The following is a 20,193-nucleotide window of genomic DNA, read 5'->3' on the forward strand; positions in this document are numbered from 1 at the left end:
AAGTATTGAGATTCTATCTTTTGTGCTAAAGACTGACTGTCTTCCAAAATCTGCAGCAAACATAGTGGTCACAGCTGACATGGGTTGCCTAGACAGGATTGAAATCTGACTCGCCAAAAAAAAGAGTATCAGTTACACTTTGGGTCTTGACGATAGATGGTGGTATTTCTGGTTTCATATGCCATCAGAATCCTGGACCTGGCAATGGGCTGGGTCTTGCTGACTATACAGGAGGCTCAGTTTCCTTGCAGATTCCCAGCTTATTTTCTTGCTTGCTGAATGTCCATCTGGGGAGGAGTTAACTCTAATTCCTGATGAGTGACTGGTTCTTTTTAAGGTGCTAGATAAATTGATTTCAGTTGTGACTCCATTACTACTTATATGAGATTACATGCAGACATTGAAACTCTAATGTTCGCATTTCTTTGTTGTCTAGCCAGATGGTTTCTTATTTTGATGTGTTTGTATCAAATTATTGACTTCCTAAGTAGCTTTTTCTTACCTTCTTCTTTTCAGACCTTCAGCTTCTACTTCTTGTGTCTACATGTTTTATGATTTGTCTAATAGTAGTCACTATGGTTTAGTCATATGTTTTAGTATGTCTTATCTAAATTTATTTCACTTTTGTAAAAATTACTTTCTTCCCGTAGAAGGAGAAAACTGATGCTGGGATCTAGGAAGCTTGAACTTCTAGTTCTCTCAGTTTTCTCTATAAATCTAGCTTTCCTTTTTTTCTTAACACTGCTTTCTCTAGTTTACGTGTTGGGTGGTAGATTTACCTAACATTTAGAAAAATTATTTTTTGCTACTGTAATGTGTTTGCTGTTTTTTCCATGTAATATTTAAAATCAGAATACATTTCAGTGCTTATTACTTTCATTGGTTGCTTTTTTTTTTTAATGAGTTTGGACCAGTTTCAAAGTAAACAGAAAATTGTAGCCTCTACCCCACCTCCCTTTCAACCCTCCCCACTCCCTGCCCACTCCCAACACACACTGCTGTTACATTTGCAAATGCATCCTAACCATTTGATCAAAGTCAGGCTTTGAATAGGGCTTTATAGTCAGGTGTGGTTGAATGACAGGTATGTCTGGATTTGGTCTTGAGAGATTTGGGGATTTTTTTTTTCTCCCTCTTCCAATAATGTACTGTGGTCTATAATAGGTTGAGTTGTAACATTCATTAAACCACTCCTCACATTCCCTGTTTTCAGAGCTTATCAGGATGACTTTGATTTAGTTATTTGGAACCAAAAAGGCATTTGTGGAGCATGGTCTGGAGTTGTGGAGCAGTAATATATCAGAGATCAAACTTAGGTCCCTGTGGGATTATTCCTCAGGATTTATTTGCCTGGAAGTACACACAGGAGCCAAATGGTATGTATGGAAAGCTTTGCTGGAATGCAAATTGGCCACATTTTGTTGGGACCTGTAGGGGATTTTCACTGCTTCATAGTTTTTCAAAGGTTTGTTATACATCAGACAGTCACTGCCTCTTCTTTAAATCTTTAAATCCCCCATCTTTTTCCTGTTGTAAAGGTCAGATTTTTTTTGACAACTGTGTGCAGGAGCAAGATTTGCTAAATCCCTTCATTTTTATTCATACAAATACCGGCATTCAGTGAGCATCGGTTATCCCAGCATCCAGAGGTAAGGAAAACTCAGGGAGAATCTTGTGAATCTCAGCTTAGTGCCAGGCATATATCTCTGGGGATAAATTTGCTGCCTCAACTTTAACCCTTGATGCTCTGATATGGGACAAAACCCTCACAATGGCTTGCATGGGAAACCTACACTTCACTAATCCCATGTCTTTGGCTATAGGATACATAATATGACTAGTGGGAGGAAACTATGTTGGACTCTTCTGATGATGCCTCTTTGTGACAATCCTTAGATTAGTGTTGGAAGAGAAAGATAATTTGTTCTTTCCAACAGAGCCCCTGTTTTTAGCCTTATTTAGCTTTTAGTGGTATCTGGGGCAGCATACCACTTTTAAATTTGAAGATATTCTTTTCCTCATCTAGTAGATGAAATTATGATATTATTGCCATATGGTATGGTTCCCCATCAAACATATTTAGTTAGATGTTACGTTATCATTTATCTATTGCTATATAGCAAATTACCCTAAAACTTAGCAGCTTGAATTTTTTTTATTTCACAGTTTCTGAGGGTCAGGACTCTGACAGCTGCTTAGCTAGTGGTTCTGACTTAGGGTCTCTCAAGATGATCAGTCAAGGCTCCAGTTATTTGATGGCTTAATCAAACTGGAGGATCCATACCCAAGCTTACTCATGTAGTTGTTGATGAGGTGCCCAGTTTCTTGCAGGCTGTTATCTAGAGGCCTCAGTTTCTCACAATACAGGCCTTTCCGTAGGGTGACTAACAACATGATAGCTGGCTTCCCTCTAAGCAAATGATCCAAGAGAGCAGAAGCCATACTAATTTTTCTTACCTAGTCTCGGAAATAATGTACCATCACTTGTGCGACATTATATTGGTCACCCAGACCAACCCTGATACAATCTGGGAGAGGATTGTACCAAGGTATGTAATCATTGTCATTGGGCTCATCTTGGAGGCTGGCTACAGAAGAAGTTAATTGGAAAATTTCAGAAGTTTACTTGGACTTAAATACTGATATTTTTTCTCCCTAAAAAATTGTGTTCTCCCTACTCAGCCTTCTCTCTCTGTCTTTTCTCAAACTCTCCCGTCTCTAAATTATACAGGGTGTATGTGGCAAATATATTTGTGAATATTGTTTCAACATGTGAATTACTTTCTCTCCCATTACCATCTCAACCTTAAACATTCAAAAAAAAAAAAAGCCTCTCTTTTTCTAAAGCAAGCCAGTAAGCGTGATCCCTCCCTCTCCTGCTGCTTCCCCCGTCACTCCCCTCTGTCTTCTATTTCTTTCAAGGGGACATCTATGGCAACTGGTCCAAGGAACCCTCTCCTCATGAGAAACCCTCAGTTGGATTCAGGTAGTCCTTTGTGCTTCATCAACCTGTTTACTACTGACCCTCTAAAGTTTGATGCAAATAGACCAGAGTGACTAGAGTCACGGGGCTACCTTGGATCTTCCAGATTGAGATATGTAATGGTGTGAGCTCTTCTTGGGTTCTATCCAGGAGCTCTGAAATGGAGATAAAGGCCTTCTGCATGGGAAATATTTAAAAGCTAAATTACTTGTCTGTTACTTGATAGATTCATCTGGTTCTTTGTATACCAGTCAGAAAAGAGCCTGAAGAGTTATTTGCTATTCTTCACCTTTCTAGGACAAGCAGGACTGTAGTCACCGTATGAAGAATGCACAGGTTGATCTTGAAACTAACCAGGAACATTGTCCTGCCTGTTTGGTGACCATGCAAGCTATGCTGTTACATTGACATCTTTCCCCCACCTTGGTAGAATTTCCTCCACCAAACTCTATACCTGATAACAGAAATCTCTGTTGTAAAATTGAATTTGTTCAGTTCTTAAGGGGTTAAAATGGAGAATTAGCTTACTTTCTCAAAAATTCCAGAGTATCTTTGGCTTCCTAAGAAACAGCCTGAAACTGTGAATGAATTCTGGCCTCATGTTCCTGTTACCATTGACTGGCCTAGTAGAAAATTCATAATATCTGGGAAAATGCACTGGATGTTTTTTTGGCCTTAGGGTGTACAGATCGAGAGGATCCGAAATTGTTTAACTCCATAGAAGACCATAAACAAAGCAGACAAATAAGCACAAAAAAATTTTTCACCATAAAATCTATTTACCTAACTCTCTGATATCCTCTAATCCTTATCATTATAACACAAAATTTAAATAGCTTAATCAATATGCCATGATATTTTTTGAGAGATAAAACCATTTTAAAATTTACATATATGTGCTGTTTAGTGTTTTTAAGAACAGTTTAAAGCTTTAGCTTTTTAAACTTACATAGTTATCAAAGGAATAAAGCCAACCACAGCAAGAATCAACAGAATGCAGTAATCCAATCATAAAGGACAGTCAAATGTGCTTACATGTATTCAAGAAATCAGTCATCTAAGTTTTAAATAATAGATAGTTCATTTGTATCCTTTTTTTTAAAGATTGCACATATAAACAATATCATATGGCATTTTTCTTTCTCTTTCTGGCTTATTTCATTTAGAATGACAATCTTCAGCTCCATCCATGTTGCTGCAAATGGCATTTTTTCTTTTTTATGACTGAATAGTATTCCATTGTGTGTGTGTGTATGTGTATGTATGTGTGTGTGTGTATGTATGTATGTGTGTGTGTGTGTGTGTATATATATATATATATATATATATATATATACACACACATACCACATCTTCTTTATCCCGTCACCTGTTGGTGGACATTTAGGTTGTTTCCATGTCTTGGCTATTGTAAATAGTGCTGCTATGAACATTGGGATGTGTGTATCTTTTTCAATTATATTTTTCTCTGGGTATATGCCCAGGAGTGGGATTGCTGGATCATGTGGTAACTCTGTTTTTAGTTTTTTAAGGAACATCTATACCGTCCTCCATAGTGGCTGCACCAGTTTATATTCCCATCAGCAGTGTAGGAGGATTCCTTTTTCTTTACACCCTCTCCAGCATTTATCATTTGTAGGCTTTTTAACGATGGCCATTCTGGCTGGTGTGTATACCATACTATTTGTATTCCTTTTATCCATGTAGCATAATTTAATACAGAATTTTCTGTGCATTCACCTATTTATCATTTTTAATGTCAACTATAAAAATACATTGAATTAGAATGTCATAAATTATTTTAAAATTTTTTTAACATTTTTTATTGATTTATAATCATTTTACAATGTTGTGTCAAATTCCAGTGTTCAGCACAATTTTTCAGTCAGTCATGGACATATACACACTCATTGTCACATTTTTTTCTCTGTGATTTATCATAACATTTTGTGTATATTTCCCTGTGCTATACAGTGTAATCTTGTTTATCTATTCTACAATTTTGAAATCCCAGTCTATCCCTTCCCACCCTCTACCCCCCTGGTAACCACAAGTCTATATTCTCTGTCCATGAGTCTTTAGAGTCCACATATGAGCGATCTCATATGGTATTTTTCTTTCTCTTTCTGGCTTACATCACTTAGAATGACATTCTCTAGGAGCATCCATGTTGCTGCAAATGGCGTTATGTTGTCGGTTTTTATGGCTGAGTAGTATTCCATTGTATAAATATACCACATCTTCTTTATCCAGTCACCTGTTGATGGACATTTAGGCTATTTCCATGTTTTGGCTATTGTAAATAGTGCTGCTATGAACATTGGAGTGCAGGTGTCATCCTGAAGTAGATTTCCTTCTGGACACAAGCCCAGGAGTGGGATTCCTGGGTCATATGGTAAGTCTATTCCTAGTCTTTTGAGGAATCTCCACACTGTTTTCCATAGTGGCTGCACCAAACTGCATTCCCACCAGCAGTGTAGGAGGGTTCCCCTTTCTCCACAGCCTCTCCAGCATTTGTCATTTTTGGATTTTTGAATGACGGCCATTCTGACTGGTGTGAGGTGATACCTCATTGTAGTTTTGATTTGCATTTCTCTGATAATTAGTGATATTGAGCATTTTTTCATGTGCTTTTTGATCGTTTGTATGTCTTCCTTGGAGAATTGCTTGTTTAGGTCTTCTGCCCATTTTTGGATTGGGTTGTTTATTTTTTTCTTATTGAGTTGTATGAGCTGATTATATATTTTGGAGATCAAGCCTTTGTTGGTTTCACTTGCAAAAATTTTCTCCCATTCCGTAGGTTTTCTTCTTGTTTTCTTTCTGGTTTCCTTTGCTCTGCAGAAGCTTGTAAGTTTCATTATGTCCCATTTGTTTATTCTTGCTTTTATTTCTTCTAGGAGAAAATTTTTGAAATGTATGTCAGATAATGTTTTGCCTATGTTTTCCTCTAGGAGGTTTATTGTATCTTGTCTTATGTTTAAGTCTTTAATCCATTTTGAGTTGATTTTTGTATATGGTGTAAGGGTGTGTTGTAGCTTCATTGTTTTACATGCTGCTGTCCAGTTTTCCCAACACCATTTGCTGAAGAGACTGTCTTTATTCCATTGTATATTCTTGCCTCCTTTGTCGAAGATTAGTTGACCAAAGGTTTGTGGGTTCATTTCTGGGCTCTCTATTCTGTTCCATTGGTCCATATGTCTGTTTTCTTTTAAAATTTTTAATTTGTTGTATATAGTACATCTTTAATCATCTTTGTGATGATAGAATTGTTTTTCTTTCTAATTATCTTCAGGAAATAATAGTTCCATTAGTAGAATGACTGCGTTTTATGGCTGTATTACCCTATGTTGAGTTACTGACTTTTTTGTTGTTGTTGTTAACTTTTTTTAAAAAATTTATTTATTATTTTTTTTATTTTGGGGAGGGAGGTGAGAGTAGCTTTTTATTAATTAAATTTTTAATGGAGGTACTGAGGACTGAACCCAGGACCTTGTGCATGCTAGGCATGTACTCTACTGCTGAGCTATACCCTCCCCTCTGTTATTGTTAATTTAGTTGACAAGATGATACCTTAATAATTTTATGTTTCTTTAATTACTAGCATTTTCTCAAGTATTTTACTGTTTGAATTTTTTTCTGTGTGAATTATCTGTTCTTAAGTCTTGGCCACTTATTTGATAGAAATTGATAGGGTCCATTCAGATTTGTATCAGCTCCTTTTACATATGGATAATGCTTTTTTATCTTCATATTTATTGCCAGTATCTTTTTTTCCCCCTATAACTGTGGACTGTTTGAAACCTAGGTAGGTAATGGTATTTTTGATCCTTACAGAGTGGTGCTTGGACATCAGCTAGTTTATTTACACTTGAAGTATAGAAATGAGAGATCCTGTGAGAGCCTTTGGCTCAGAGTGTGCATAGGAGTCTCCCTGTGTGGAGAGCAGGCAGTCCAAGGTGTAAGGAGGGGAGATAAGGACAAGGCTGACACCAGCCCTATAAATAACCTAAGGTTTAGCTTTGTACTTTGAAATAGGAATTAGGTCACTTTTATTGTCTTCCCCAAGTTATTTACTGGTTGGCCATGAAGAGGAGGCATTAGGACTTTGGGAGAAAATGTTATTGTTTTCAGCTCTTGGGAAAATGAAAAGTGCTGATAGGTCAGGTCAGCTCTGCCCTGTTTTTCATTTCTCTTAGAGTGAGAAGACTGAGTGAAAAGTCTGGGTTTGGGGATTTGTTTAACTAGACATGATATCCAGCTTCCTAAGTAAGAAAGCAGAATTATAAACAGTGAAAGGCGCTGTATCTCTTTGCCATGGCACTGTGCCTAGGACAGATTGACCATGTGAAAGGGGAGCTGGTATCCCAGCATGTGTCAGTTTCCTCACCATTGAGCAAGGTCCTTTTTTACCTCTGTTATGGACTGCCATGCCCAATCATTCTCATTGGTCTCTCTGCAGAAAGTTAAAGGCCCAGACTCTTAGAACTTTTTCTAAGGTCCTAGTTTCTAATCTACTGTTCTCTCTGGGCCTTCAGTTTTCTTCTCTAAAATGAGAAAAGTAGACCAAACTATCTCTAATGTCCCTTAAGTCCTCAGGTTCTTTGGGTCCATTGTTGTCTCACACAAGTTTGGAAATACTTTCAGAGGTATCCTATTCTACATGAGTGTCATTACACTTTATTTGTAGTGAAAATTTTGATGTTGGAATATTACAGAGTATAATTTTAAAAAGAAAATATACATAATCATTTCTTCTATGAGTTTTGACATAGTCTCACTCTGTAATTTCCCTTTGTTATCTAGTTGTCATTTTTCAGGTGAACTGTGCTTCAAACTTATTATATAATTTTATAATGGCCATTTAGTTCCAAGTGAATGATTCTAAAATCTCTGTATCTTAAAGTTTTCAATAATTCTTGAAAACGAATTAATATTGCATGAGTGTTCTACTTTGATTTAAAATTTTTTACTCATATTAAATACCTTGCATTTATATATATATTTTTTTCAGTACACTGATACATTTTTTACTTTGTAATACAATATAGCTGCCACATACAATGGCTCTGGTAGGCTTAAATCAAATGCCTTTGGGCACAGAAGGCCAGAGAAGAGTTTATACAATATTCAGTAAGCAATAATATCTATTCAGTGTACAGTAACAAAATTATAGAAGCACTAACCTTCTTGCTGTGGTTGCCTCTATGTTTCCAGTTGAAGCAGATCTTTTTTGCTAGGCTCCAGTCTTTTTTCTCGATGGCTGTTCAGCAGTCGGTTGTGGTTTTGTTGTAGTTGTGAGGAGAGGTGAGTTCATGGTCCTACTACTCTGCCATCTTGACCCATTTTTATATATTAGTATCTATAAATATATATCTCATTTAAACCTCACAACAATCCTGTAAGGTAGGCATGAAGATGTGGAATAGCAGTCCCATCATATGCTATTCCTAGGAGGCAACTCCTTTCATCTCTTTTAGCAGATTCTTTTGGAATTTACTTCTACATTTCTAAGTAACAAGTTTATATTGCTACTTCTTCATTTTTTCAGTTTTAAGCATGAAGTTTCCCTCATCTGTTTTATGTCTCTGCTATGTTTGTAGGAGTCAAGTTGCCTTACAACAGCAAGAGACTTCAGATCCACCAGAGACCCAAACTCAAAAAACTTCAAAGGCCTAGCAGATAACTTAAATTAGTATGAGAATAGGGAGCCTTATGGATTGCAGCAAACTTAAAGTCTACCCTATCTAGTAAAGTTCAGTTCAGTTCAGTTCAGTTTTTAACTGAATGTAGCAAACAGTTGCAATATATGGATCTTATTTGGATCTTGATTCATACAAGCATAAAACAAAAGTTTATGAGGACTGTAGATATTGAATAGTTGTAAATTGAACAGTAACTAAAACTTTGATACCAAAGCAGTATTGTTTTTTTAGATGTGATGATAATGAAGATGAATGAAATGATATGATGTACAGTATTTGCTTCAAAATAATAGGGGAGAAGGAGGGGATAATGCAAATAGATTAGCCCTGAGTTGCTAATTATTGAGGCTGGATTTGGGGTACATGGGAGTTCATTACACTAGTTCATTTACTTTTATATAATTTTGAAATTTTTCATAATGTTGAAAAAATCATATGGTTCAGAACCTGGTCTCCTTAGCAGATGAGTAATAGACTAAGGAGGAAAGGAATTCAGAACTGGCTAGAACAAAGGGTTTGTCACCAGACCTTTAACAGTATATTCAGTTAAATAATTATTTATTTTTTATTATAAATGTTCATTTATCCAAAACAGTCTGTTAAATTTTTTTGCATCGAGTTAAATATTTGTATTCTTTTTTAAAAATGTTTTTTGTTGAGTTATAGTCATTTTACAGTGTTGTGTCAAATTCCAGTGTAGAGCACAATTTTTCAGTTACACATGAACATATATATTCAATGTCACTTTTTTTTCCCGCTGTGAGCTACTGCAAGATCTTGTATATATTTCCCTGTGCTATACAGTATAATCTTGTTTATCTGTTCTGCATATGCCTGTCAGTATCTATGAATTTTGAAATCCAATTCTGTCCCTTCCCATCCCCCACCCCCTTGGCAACCACAAGTTTGTATTCTATGTCTCTGAGTCTGTTTCTGTTTTGTATTTATGTTTGTTTTTGTTTTTTTTTAGATTCCACATATGAACGATCTCATAGGTATTTTTCTTTCTCTTTCTGGCTTACTTCACTTAGAATGACATTCTCCAGGAACATCCATGTTGCTGCGAATTGCGTTATGTTGTCAGTTTTTATGGTTGAATAGTATTCTATTGTGTAAATATACCACAACTTCTTTATCTAGTCAGCTGTTGATGGATGTTTAGGCTGTTTCCATGTCTTGGTTATTGTATATAGTGCTGCTATGAACATTGGGGTGCAGGTGTCTTAAGTGTTTGTATTCTTAAGTAGTAGTTATCAACATGTCATTTCAAAATGTGGTTTCATTTATTCTCAATAAATTTATTTATTGCTATAAAAATAAAAAACCTCACAGCCCACACCAAACAAAACACATCTGTGGACCAGCTTTAGTTTTTACCTGGCCTTCAGTTTGTGATTCCTGCATCTACTCTAGCCTTCCCATTTTACAGAAAAAGAAACTAAGGCACACAGTGGTTGTGATTTGACCGAGGTCATGCAGCTTATTAGTGGGGAAAGTTTGAACTCAGGTCTCCTGATTCCATATTCATTGCTTCTTGTGAGAAAATTGCCCCACTGACTTATATTAGAATAAAGAGTTATGGTTTTGCCTCACAATTTTTTTTTAAAATCTTAGCTATTTGTTTTTATAATGCTGGCTAGAGATTTGGCTTTTCTCTTTTTGTGAGGTGATAGGGATAGGAGATGCAGCCTTAAAGTCTGGGCAAAATCTAGGCCTAGGAATGGTTATATTTCTTAGGATGATAAATTGCAGAGCTTAGGCAACTTATAAGCATAAAACTTTAGGTGAAGCAGGACTAGAAAAATAAACCTCTTGGTTCTATTTGATCCTCAAGTGAGATTTCACTCTCACTCCCACTATTTCTGTGTGTATTTTAACTTTTTAAAACAAAAATTTAACTATTTTAATTATTTTCTCTTGCGTTCAAAGCACTAAGCCAGCAGCATAGATGTACATACTTGCCAGCTGTGGGAAATACGTTGCTTAAGTAGCTGTGATAGAGCCTTGGTAAGATGCTTTGCTGTGGAGCTGTTACTGGGTTTTTGCTCCCAGGTCAAATTGGGAAATAAAGATTTGGGCAATCTTATTTTTTTTTGTATATGTTTAATTTTATGATTAATTTAAAAGCCTAAAAAATCTGAGCTGATTTTAAAAGAGTTATTGCTATACTGGCAAAGAATCACATAGTAAACATCAGTTGAGTGAAGAAGATTTATAGAAAACATTTATAGAAGAAAGTAGAATGACTCTTATAGATTCATTTTAATAGTCTTTCCACCATTTCAGCTTATTCACCTCTTTTTTTTATCGTCCTTCCGTATATCTATTTATTTATGTATTTTCCTACCGAGGCCAAACAGAGACAGGATGGAAGGAAGTGATCTTACAGAATTCCTTTGGACAGAGAATTTGAGTTCTTTCAGATGTTAGTTAAATAACTCTTTCGAATCATACCCTGTTCTAAAGAACTCGGAAATTTTATTAAACCAGTTACCACGTGTCACAGAACTCAGGCCTTTATGTATTTTTCTTCCTCTCAAGTGTCAAAAATTATTGGGATAAATACTTATCATTTTGAAACTGATGCAAATACCTGGAATGAAAGAGCAGGAACCAGTAGTTTTTAGAATACATTCTACATGTTGATAAGTAAAGACTTTGCCCTTACCTGTGCCTAGGGAACGTTCTAGACTAGAAGACAGAGTCCATACGTGAGTCTTGGTTCTATTTTTTAAAAATAGAAAGTTAAAGCTATTGACTAGAATTAAATTGCATTTATTTCTATATTTTATTTATAGATCCAGCCACACAGTTTATCATCATGTTATATCATAGCATCTGTTTTGTTTTCAGGAAAGTGTTTGACTCTAGCTAGAATATAAGTTCCTTGTAGACAGGGACCATGTCTTCTACATCTTTCAGAGCTTAATAAATACTGACTTGTGTATTTAGAAGGTATTTTGTTTGGCATGACTTTATTGTCTGTATCCAATATAGGTGGCAATAATATTATTATATGTCAGGAACTTTATGAATATCATCTCATTTAATCCTTCCAAGAATATTTCAACATAATATAACCCTCATTTTATAGAAGAGGAAACTGAGTTTCTGAAACACAAAGAACTTGTTTAAGTTCACATACTTAACTAGTGGCAGAAGTGGAATTTTAAACCTAGCCCTGTTTCTCTAATGATAGCTCCTGCTCTTTCCTCCATCGTGTTCCCTTAAGAGCTTCGAAATCATCACTAGGAGTCTTGACAAACTATTCTCAGCCTCCATTGTGGTAAATATGAAACTCATTTATTCTGTTGTTCCAGAAGAGCCTTTCATGTTTAAATCACTATCATGGTGTGCTTTTCTGAGAGTCTAAGCTAATAGGGGACAGTATAGCATTGTAGTTAAGAGTATGGGTTCTATTACTAGTAGGGGAAGAGGGTGGGAAGGGGTAGATTGGGAGTTCGAGATTTGCAGATACTAACTAATACATATACAATAGATAAACAACAAGTTTATACTGTATAGCACAGGGAACCATATTCAATATCTTGTAGTAACTTTTGGTGAAAAAGAATATGAGAACGAATATATGTATGTTCCTATATGACTGAAATATTGTGCTGTACACCAGAAATTGATACAACATTGTAAATTGATGATACTTCAATTATTTTATATATATATATATGAAGAGTATGGGTTCTAGAACCACACAGACCTGGGTTTGAATAGTGGCCTCACATTGCTGACCTTTAATAGGTTACTTAACCTTTCTGAGCCTCAGCTGCCTTATCTATAAAATGAGGATGGTGTTTCTAGAAGGAATAAACTATTGATACACACAAGAACTTGAATGGATCTCAGAGCCATTATGCTGAATAAATGATTCCAGTTGTATGATATGCTGGCAAAGGCAAAACTACGGAGACAGGAACAGATTATGATTGTCAGGGTTAGAGGTGGAAAGATGGTGTGACTATAAAGAAGGGTGGTAGAGGGAATATTGGAAGTGGTAAAACTGTTTTGTATCCTCATTGTGGTGCTAATTACATGACTGTTTATGTGTTAAAACTCGTGGAACAGTACACCAAAAAAAAAAGTATTTGCTGTATGTTTATTTTTTAAACACCTTTATTATGGTATGATTCCTGTATAGTAAACTACACATATTTCAAATGCATAATTTGATGAATTTTGATAGATGTATATACACCAATGAAACCACCACCACTAATCAAGATAGCTAATAACATTTCCATCAGTCCCCTAGAGGTGCAAATTTCAAATTCTCAATTTATCCCTTTCCACCACCACTTTTGCCCCGGTAACCGTAAGTTTGTTCTCTATGTCTGTGAATCTGTTTCTGTTTTGTAGATAAGTTCATTTGTGTCCTTTTTTAGATTCCACATATAAGCAGTATCATATGGTATTTTTCTTTCTCTTTATGACTTACTTCACTTAGAATGACAACCTTCAGGTCCATGACAATCTCCAGGTCCATCCATGTTGCTACAAATGGCATTATTTTATTCTTTTTTATTGCCATAGTATTCCCGTTGTGTATGTATACCACATCTTCTTTATCCAGTCATCTGTCAATGGACATTTGGGTTGTTTCCATGTCTTGGCTATTGTAAATAGTGCTGCTGTGAACACTTGGGTACATGTATCTTTTCGAATTATATTTTCCTCCAGATATATGCCCAGGAGCAGGATGCTGTATGTTTAGAAAATAAATTAAATGTAAAAAATTGGGATAGTAATAAAACTTTTCTCATAAGATCATTGTGAAAATTAAAAATAAGATAATATAACTAAAGTGTTTATCACAATACCTGGTATGTGGTACACAATGACTAAATGGTTATTCTTCTTATTGTTATTTTTATCATTAAAAGTATGATATTAAATATAGTGCCATTTATTGAAAGGAAGATGGAATAAACTTTCAAACCATCTGCATGGGTACAGTCAATAAACAGTGAGAAAAATAGGTAACCATGAGTCAGATGGAGTATGTGTTTTCACATGACTTGGCAAGGGATTTGAGGTCTTTTGGAAGGTAGGGGAAATTTAGGCTAAGTATTTCTGGATTATCTTGCATTTTAATTTTTTTCTGGCTGCATGTACAGTTTCCTTGATACTATTCTTATACAAAATAGCTTTGGTCTTGGAAACCACAACTCCTTTAACTGGCTTCAGATTAAATCTGAGATTTTAATGTGAACAAACTGATCAAAGAAGGAGCTGGACGTGGTTCTCACACTTGGAAGATGGTAGCTGGTCTGTATAACAGCTGTGGCTTTCAGAGCCATTTTCTCCTGCCAGCCACAACCTCTGGATTAGACAGTGACAGCAGCAAGGCAGGTATTATTCAAGAACTAAAAAAAAGTTAAGGTTGAAGTGGATTGTAGTTGTACTAAGCAGTGAAACAGAGGCTCTAAAGTGAAACCTTGACTTTCCATCACATAAGTTGGTTGTCTTGTACAGGAGCTCAGAATCTGAATCAAAACAAGTAGAATTGATAGTAAAAAGGATTCCAACCTTATAATACCTGCTGTGCTAGTTACTTACTAGTCTTATTAGCACTTACTGGTCTGTGAATTACATGCATTTTTGCTAATGACACTGGAATTCAGGAAGCAGGAGAAAAAAAGGAATGTTTAGGATTCTTGGAACAGGGCTTTGGCTTAGGAGTGGCTCCCCCCCTCTAGTTTCTTTACAGCAGTGACACTAAATTTCAAGCAAAATTCTATCATTCAGTTTGCTTCTTTCATAGCTTGTCTTACTGTGTATATGTGGCTACTGTATATGAATGGCTAAGTCATTGATTGCTGTGAGAAGCATCATCACTCTTTTCTGTGCTGTGAGGATACAATGCCAAGGTGAGCATCAAGTTGTTTTAATTTTGTTTTTTAGTTCCCTGGTTGATATGCTGAGTAGTTGGTTGGGACAAAGTTTCACAATGTAAGAGGATCAGTATTTTAAAAAATCATTGTACTTTTTTGTACAACTCTGAATATACTAAAAAAATTGAATTGTACACTTTAAAAGGGGTGAATTTTTATGGCATATAAATTATATCTCAATAAAGGTATTACCCAAAAAAGTGCCATACCAAAAAAAAATCATTATACTAATCTGTGACCTTTTATTGGAAGGAGTTGGACTAGGAACTTTTCAAAATGGAGCTATTGGCACTTACTTAGGAAGAATGCTGAGATCATCGCAGAATAATGGATTATGGAATATTAGATGACTTTTCTGAAGTGTTCTTCAAGTTCACCCACTAAGCAAATAGCCATTCAGGTAGTCATGACATAGACATTGGTAATTTTGGAAAGGAAGAGGAATAAGGAGCATCATTTAGTCTAAAATATTGATTCTCAACTGAGAGATTTTGCCAAGGGAAATTGGCCATATCTTGAGACACTTTTGGTTGTCAGTGCTAGGGAGGGAGGTGTGTGACTTGTATCTAGTGGGTAGAGGCCAGGAGGGATGCTAGTAAACATCCTACAATGCACAGAATAGCCTCTACAGCAAAGAATTATTTGGCTCAAACTATTGTTAGTACCAAGGTAGAGAAACCCTGGTGTAAACCTGTGTTTTCTTCTAAGAGTTTTATAGTTTAAGCTTTTACATTTAGGTCTTTGACCTGTTTTGAGTTATTTTTTATATATGGTGTGAGGTATGGTCCAACTTTTTTTTTTTTGGCATGTGGATATCTAATTGTCCCAGCATCATTTGTTAAAAAGACTATTATTTACCCATTGAATGGTCTTGACACCCTTGTCAAAATCAATTGACCATAAATGACCCTGATGTAAAATGACATTGATATTTGTACAGATTTCTCCTAGAAAAGCATTACACAGCTTCCTTGAGGGCTTAGATAATCTTAATGACTGTATTGCTTCAGCTATCTGAACAATAACTTATAGGGAGAGGGTATAGCTCAGTGGTAGAACATGTGCCTAGCATACACAGGGTCTAGGGTTCAATCCCCAGTACCTCCACTGAAAAAAATAAAAAAAGAAAAAAGAAAGAGAGAGAGAGAAGTAGAAGAAGAAAGAGAGAAAGTCCAACTCTCTATCAAGTACTCTGAATTTTGTCCGTAATATATTATAGTTGTTTATGATACGTTTTAATATGCAAGGCGAGTACTCTTTCAGAACCTAGCTTTTTCAAGAATTTTCTTAGCTATTCTTATCTGGATGTTTCATATACATTATTTAATTCTCAAACCGAACCTGTGAGGTAGAGTTTTTTAAATTTCCATTTTACAGATGTGGAAACTGAGGCTTAGAGAAGTTTGTCATGGTCACACCAGAACTGGAATTTGAATCTAGGTCTTTTTGATTCCAAAGCTACTGACTTTAAAGGGGGTAGGAAGGGATAAATTTGGGAGTTTGAGATTTACAGATATTAGCCACTATATATAAAAATAGATTTTTTTAAAAGTATATTTTATATAGCACAGGGAACTATGTTCAATATCTTGTAATAACCTTTTATAAAAATATGAAAACTAATATATGTATGTATATGCATGACTGGGACATTGTGCTATACACTAGAGATTGACATATTGTAATTGACTGTACTTCAATTAAAAAAAAAAGACAAAGCTACTGACTTTAGAGAGCATATAATGAGATCTCCATCTTCACATAAAATTGAGTTCTTCTAATAGGAATAATAACTAGAAAAATGTATTCAAACAGAAAAACGGTACATGAGACTTAAGTTTAAGCCAATATATACTTAGGGGGAAATCTAAACTATATTTAAGATTCACTGACCTTTTGTAGTCTATAATCTGACCCAGAAAGGGAATGTAGACTGTTCTCTGAATACACTGGCTTCTTATTTGCACTGTAGCCAGAGAGGTTCTTACAATGGTAGGCCTCATCCTGCAGGATTTTGAAAACAAAATTATAGCATGCCAGTACCTTGAATATCTTTTCTGGTTCTAGTTGCAGCATCAAAGATACATATGCCTGAAAAAATTTCAGAAAAGGGTAAAATAAAATGAAAAATGGACTTCCATGTCTTGGAATATTAGAATTCAAGAGCATAATCTTCAAATTGGAATTAGGTATAAGAAAAAGTTCTCATGTGGTTGTAAGTAAATTTATACAATTTTATACAGGAGATTGATTCAAGAAGGATTGAGGTCAGACATTCTGATCTGGAGTCTAGGAATGGAATTCAAGAGATTAATAGATTCCTGAAGTTATATGTAGACTTAACGTGTGTATGTGCATGTATACACACACATACATACATGCATGCATACATACATACATACATACATTTTCTTTCTGTGGTTCATTTTCTTTCACCTGTAAAATAATGGAACTATCCTATGATCCCTAGTTTCCTTCTAACTCTGGTGTTAAGACTTCCTTTTCTCTATGAATTTGTTTTCTTGGTTCCACGTGCCTGAGGAAATGTTAGCTTTAAACTTGATCACCTTGGTGAAATAGTATTAAGAGGTACCACACCACTTCTAATTCTGGACAGGAGAAACCTCTTATATGAAAGTCGAAGTCCTTTCAACTATGTTTCTCTCCCAAAGAGTCATTTCAATAAATTTTTATTGAATATCTTCTGTATGCCAGACACTTTCGGATGCTTCATGGAATACAAAAATAATCACATTTTATGAGTATCAGGTATTGTTCTGGACAGGGATAGAGTAAAAGAGCATTCCTGCCAGAAGGATGGAGGTAGGACAATCCAGGGTTTGGGGAAGAGCAGGAATCCAGTGGGAGAGAAGGGTGATAGGTAGGTTAGATTCGTGTTATGGAGGGCCTTCACTGCCAATGAAGGAAGGCCATTAGGAATAGTTGAAAGAGACGTAACTGGAAATCTGAAGACTTGAGATATAGATGGGGCTTTGTCATAATTATGTGTGTAATCTTGGGTAAGTGACTTAATCTCTCTTGACTTCAGTTTCATTACACACACACAGACACACACACACACGCAAGTGGAATAGGAAATGGGCTGGATGAGTGCTTGTTTCCTTATAGCTCTAAATTCTGTTATTCTCCTTAATTTGGCTAAAAGTGGGAAATCATTAAGGTTTTTAAGCATGGGAGTTTTTTCATCAGCAGAATTAACTGCTGTTTTGTTGCTTGGATGCTCCTATTTATTAATGCTGCTTCTTCCACCCTTACATGATTGCTCCACAGGGACTATCACTTTAGATAATTCTTGATGTAGTCAACGAGTTACCCATCACTATTAGGTTATATTATCAAGAACTGCCAGCTGTCTGTTCTTGAATCAGATCTGAAACTAGTCTTGTTTCCCGTGTTATCAGTCACTGACCTGAGAGTTGGATCATATGTCCAGAGTGTGGGCAGCAGGTAAGTGCTGACATTTTGATGGCCACATCATATTTCAGGGATCTGTGAGAAGGCCTGTAATGACCATGGAAAACCAGCCAAGAATCTCCTTGCCATGGACAAATGAGAGAAGTTACTAAGTTTAGCTGACATTAAGCTGTAAATTATTTGAAAGGTGGAAAAGGATTCTATTCAGAGGCTGTCTAGAATTTCCATTTACTAATCAGGCCTGTGTGCTGTAGGGCCTTTCATCCCAGGAAAAGTATTGCTTTTTGATTCCTCTTTCCCCACATTTTGTCCCTGTTATATTGGGAAGATGAATTGCAGCTCTTATTGGGACCTGGCATGTTAGTGTTTCCTGCTATTCTTTGATTCCAAAGACCTCAGGATGATAGTATCAAGGGTTGGAACTGCTGGTTAAAAATTGAAATATAGCTTAGTTGGAGTTGAGTTTTATCCAGAGAATGAAAGAGACATGTATGAAATAGAGTAAACTGATTTTTGTGAGGAATTTTCTAGCAATATTTACAAATCACCAAACCTGGCAAATAAAAAAGTCTCTACAAGAACTTGTATAAATCAATAAGAAAAGGGAACAGAAAGATGGGCAGAAGATTTGAACAGACACCTCACAAAAGAGATTATCTGAATAGTCATTAAACATAAGAATAGGTGCTCAACTTCATTAGTCATTAGAGAAATTGAAAGCCACAATAGAGCAGAAACGAGTAAAATGAGTTGATATACCTAAACCTTGTGAGCCAGCAATTCCATATCTAGAGATATGCCCAATAAGTATTCATACGTATGTTCACCAAAAGATATGTGTAAGAATGTTTATAGCCACTGTTCATAGAAGGCAAAAAAGGGGAAACTTACCCAAATGTCCATCAGAAATAAAATGGATGAGTAAAATGTGGTATGGTCTCACAGTGAAATATTTTACAGCAAGGAGAATTAGTGAACTACAACATATAACAACACAGATGAATTTTTCCAGTGTAATATTGAGCTAAAGAAGCCAAACACGAAGGATTCCTTAATGCATGATACCACTTATATATTAAATACTTTGCATTGATTATGCAAAGCAAATCAATGGTATTAGAAGTCAAGACAGTGGTTACCTCTGGAGTCATTATGGCTGGAAGAAATCATGATAGGGACTTCTGGGTCCTGGTAATGTTCATGTATTGATCTGGGTGGTGGTTACATGGGTGGTTAAGTTTGTGAAAATTCTTTGAGCTGTATACTTAATGATTTTATGTACTTTAAAAGTTAAAAGTTTTAAATTTGTAGATTTACACACTAGCTAAATAACTTACTGTTACAAATTACTTAGAGCAGGATTCAAACTTTTGTCTCAGAAAAGTTACTAATTTTGATTTATCTTAGATCTTCACAATCTTCATGTCCTCAAATAGAAATAGTTAATAAATAAATCATAATAAAATTGTAGTACCTGCACATAATAAAATAGTATTTAATTATTCTAAGTTATAGTTTTCCAAAATTTCTATAGCCATGAATAAGTGCTCAGGATATATCAAATGGAAAAAAATGCTTATTGGACTTATTGTTTAGGGTTAAATTACTTGTAATTTTTCATTATACTTAATGTATCTTTAAAATGATCTGCAACTAAAATGTGCTATATTAAAATCTTTTAATCCAAAAAAAATAAGTAAAACCCCAATATCTTGGATCTTCACATTTGTTTTTAAATAGTTGGGTTAGTAAATGTTAAATCTATGGATACAGTGCTCACTTCGGCAGCATGTGTACTAAAATCTATAGATACGAGGGTATATACTATTTTGGTCATCGGTACTAATAAGATGGCCTTTGGGGAAATGAGTGTAATACTACTAAAATGAAATGGCAAGAGGAGATCTACTATTTTCCCATATAATACTGATTTTTCTCCCTGTCAGAGCCAGCCTCCATAAGTTGTAAATGTGAAGCTTGTTATTCTTTCTCTTTGGTCAGCTCAGTTTGTGACTTTTCTTAGCTTTGCCTCACTATCTTCATTCGTAAGTAAGATACTGCTTGTCTACCTTCCATGACTGATAAGCATATCTTGTGCACTATATTTGATCAGGTTAGGCTACATTTTTTAATAGAATTTTTGTTCTTTCTAGTTATGATTTTT

General features: G+C 35.4%; 1 protein-coding gene across 5 annotated transcripts in view; it reads left to right on the top strand.

Moving 5' to 3' along the window:
- Positions 1-20,193, top strand: part of GBF1 (golgi brefeldin A resistant guanine nucleotide exchange factor 1) — a 109,594-nt gene that overhangs the window by 32,569 nt on the left and 56,832 nt on the right. The window lies entirely within an intron of this gene.

Source organism: Vicugna pacos, chromosome 11, assembly GCF_048564905.1.
Source record: "Vicugna pacos chromosome 11, VicPac4, whole genome shotgun sequence".
Lineage (NCBI taxonomy): Eukaryota > Metazoa > Chordata > Mammalia > Artiodactyla > Camelidae > Vicugna > Vicugna pacos.